This window comes from Jaculus jaculus, chromosome 15, assembly GCF_020740685.1.
Source record: "Jaculus jaculus isolate mJacJac1 chromosome 15, mJacJac1.mat.Y.cur, whole genome shotgun sequence".
Classification (NCBI taxonomy): Eukaryota; Metazoa; Chordata; class Mammalia; order Rodentia; family Dipodidae; genus Jaculus; species Jaculus jaculus.
In genome coordinates, this window is record NC_059116.1 from 14,848,102 (window position 1) to 14,852,040 (window position 3,939).

The 3,939-nt window shown below is 34.9% G+C and overlaps 1 non-coding gene across 1 annotated transcript; it reads left to right on the forward strand.

Annotated features, from left to right (window-relative positions):
* Window positions 1-3,030: 3,030 nt before the first annotated feature.
* LOC123455228 lies at window positions 3,031-3,193 on the forward strand. Its single transcript, XR_006633770.1, has one exon. It is a non-coding gene; the product is annotated as a U1 spliceosomal RNA (small nuclear RNA).
* Window positions 3,194-3,939: the final 746 nt, after the last annotated feature.

Genomic DNA, 3,939 nt, shown 5'->3' on the forward strand with positions numbered 1-3,939 from the left:
TCTAAACAGCAGATTTTTACTTTTAAATAGGTATTTTGACTTTGAGACATTAAAAGTGATTTGTAATCAACATTTATTACTTTTTTTCATGGTAAGACTTAGCCTACTAACATAGTCTCTAAAATGTAACTACTTTTCTGTGCTCTGACAAGTCTTACAAAAGAAGCTACATCATTTTATGCATGTAACAAGGTTTCCACATTTATTCATTGATTTCCTAGTAAATTTACTGTGGAAAATATATTATTAGGACTAAAAACTGTAATTTTAGTTATCCATACCTTGGATGCTATTGACACATGGGTTATAGATTTGAAACTTGGATAGAGAAATAATATATGGATTTTTTCTTTAGCAAAATTGTCTTACCACTACATTTTCGTACATTATTAGTAGTGATTTAGTATCCATTCCCTAAGAATATAGCTGAAGCAAATCTTTTTTTTTTTCTCTTTCAATATATTCAATAACGTGTTAGGAGCGACAACAGATTATCCATTCATCAGAATTAGAGAAAATCATTGTTACAGACATTGACTGTATAGATTCAGTGATAACATTATTTCCATCCAAACATCATATTGAAATATACTTGAAATATAAAAAAAAAAGCTTTCAAGGACAAGATACTCATGCATACATGAGTTGATTTTCATATATATTCTTACAACTTTTATTTTTAGAATTGATAGCACATGGCGTGGATAGAAATGACGAACATTTTTCCCAGACTTGGCTTACTCAGTTACCTCTGAACAGGACCTTACTAGTACATGCCAGAAACAAATACAATTATCTCTTTTTTTTCAGCCCATGGAACATTCACAATCACTTGTGGATTGTGGGGCCATGGCACATGTACTATACTGTTATTTTTTTTTCTTATTTTAATATTTATTTACTTGAGAGCGAGAAAGAAGGTTTCACTCTAGCCCAGGCTGACCTGGAATTCACTATGGAGTCTCAGGGTGGCCTCAAACTCACGGAGATCCTCCTACCTCTGCCTCCCAAGTGCTTGGATTAAAGGCATGCGCTACCACGCCCGGCTGATATTTTTATTTTCTACAAGAGTTTAAGACAGAGGCATCATAATGGAAAAATGGTAAAATTTAAGCTTTGGAAATGTTTACTTACATGGATCCCATCCAAAACCCCAGCAAAAAACCTGAAGTTCAAAGGCACCCTTTGCTCAACAGGGAAATGAAGGTCAGTCTGCACTATATAAGATCCTGCTTCAAAATTTAAAAGAAAAAAAAAAAAAACATCATCTATCCTTCATGCCTATGTGTATGTATACATATGCACACACACAAAAAGATATGCACACACCACCATGTACATAATGAAAAATACTAAAAAGTTTTGCACACACAAAAGTGCATACCTACCTCTAAACACCAAAAGAATAAAAATAAATTAAAAAGAATAGGTCACAGAGATAATGCCATTTGTTTCACATGGGGTGGGGGTGATGAGTAAAATATAACCACAAACTATAGAATTTTATTTAATCTGGAGAAAATAAACAAAAATGAATTCAGGCTTGTTTTTTTTTTTTTTTTAATTTTTACCTTCCCCACTATACCCAGTAAATAATACTTATAAGTCCGGCACAGTTACCATCTTGCCAGAAATAAATGGCATCTAGTTTGGCTCGGAAGATAAGGTGAAGGCCTTTATTATCCTATATGTGCAGCTCAGCAACCCTGTACTCTAAGTTAGGGTACACTTCATGAGCACCAAGGCAAAGCTCACTGAAAGAAGCGCCTTAGGAGTTTTAATGAAAATTACATTGTCTAATGAATTACATAAATCACTTATAATGAAAGGAAATAAACAAATACTCTGAGATGAACACATTAATAACTTTTTAAAAGCAATGAGTAATTTAATTTATGTGGTGTGTGCATAGAGAGTAACAACTTCAATTTTATTTGTGAAATAATTAGCAGTTAATCTAAAGGGATGCAACTGTCAACCAGCAATACTTTAAACTGAAAAATGATGATTAAGTTTTGCTTTGATAGAAATTATGCTGATAATATCTCATGATAGGAAAGTCACTTTAAAGATTAAAAATACGAAGGTTTATTTGAGATCTTTCTGAAGAACATAAATGGTATTTAAATATATGCATTAGTGTGTTTCATACCAAATAAATCCTGATGTGTTATGATGTCCGGTGATTAAATGTGAATTGAATAATATATACATATATATTCAGAAATTCTTTTTGCTATATCAAATTGGATCTTGAAAATGTATTATTTATTCTAGAGTTCCACTAATACTAGTTAAAAGGATATTCACTATTCAACTGCGTAATACAAAAATCACATATAATTAAAAGACAGGTCCTGTTTATGAGAGGCTAGTATTAGGTAAGAAGGGGCATCCTCATTAAGCACTTGATTCCTCCTGGCTTTACCTGACCGTTAGCTTCAGGACCTTAATTAAGCTTGAATACATTGCTGATGCCTAAAATTTAAACTATCAATTCATTCCTCCAGTGAAGCATAAATTCTATATTTTGGTACTGATATAGGAATTTTCAGTTCCTTGTACTCCAAAACACCAATAATTTAGGGTGTTCCAGGATCCTGGTCCTAGGAATTTGAAGAATGATAGCCATGGAGCAGCAGGTGAACAAAAGAGAAAGAAGCAAGGTGGAGCTCTTGCCCAGGGGCAAGAGAGGGTTTGAGAAACCCACCTCCAGACTCAATTCTGCCTTCATCTATCTATCTATCTATCTATCTATCTATCTATCTATCTATCTATCTATCTATCTATCTATCTGCCCGTCTATCTATCTACTTATTTATTTATTTTTAATGGGGAGTGACTATGTGAGGAAGACCAGGTCAGCAGGTCACTTTGCCAGTAATCTTAGGTAGAGATCAAAGTTTCTGTCCTCTAGGAAGGGTGAAAACTTAATGTAGAAATCTTTCCTGGAAGGTATAACATCCAGATTTCTGGAAGTTTAGTGAAATTCCCTGCTTTTAGTCAAGGAATTAAGAAATAAAAAGTTCAATCCTTACCTGGTAGGGGAGATACTGTGATCAGGATGTTGGTTTTCCCAGGGTGAGGCTTACCCATTACACTCCTGATGTGTTGACCTCGACTATTTTCACAAATGTGGGAAACTCAACTGCATAATTGTGGTAGTGGGGAACTGTGTTTACACTTTTCCCTACAAAAAATACAAAACATGAGTGCTGGAGAGATGGCTTGATGGTTAAGGCATTTGCCTGTGAAGCCAAAGGATCCAGGTTCAATTTCCCAGAACCCATGTAAGCTAGAAGCACACAGGTCACATGCATCTGGCGTTTGTTTGTAGTGGCTTCAGGCCCTGGTGTGCCCATTCTCTCTGTGTCTGTCTCTCTTCTATCTCTGTCTGTTTGCAGACAAATAAATAAAAGTTTTAAAAATTTACCTTTGGATTCTGTTACCCTGACTGCATAACCGATTTCTGTCTCCTATCAGTCAGGCTGTCTGAAACTTGACATCTGTCTCAGATTTGAAATCTGTATACATGCTCTTTTGTTATCTCATATGACAACTACTTATGAACCTTTCTGCTAGGTAAGATTGGAATATTCAGTTGAATAACATAATTTTAATCCCAAGGAGCTAGCAAATGAAAAGGATTGTTGCATCAATAAATGGCTCCAATTCAATGCAATAGGGATTTGGGTAATTTATGCCCACAGCTTTGAACTGAAGGTCATACCTTTACTAGGCTATTGGAATTTTTTTTTCGCATGGAACAGTTTTTCAATATGGTCAATTGGAGAATGACACAATAAGATCTACAAATCAATCCTAGAACCCTTCTAAGATTTGCAGATATCTAATGTTTCATCAAGACAAGCTTGTAGAGAAATAATGGACAGCAAAACCAGAGAGGACGTGGCCCTGACGGGAGAGGTGGCTCAGTGG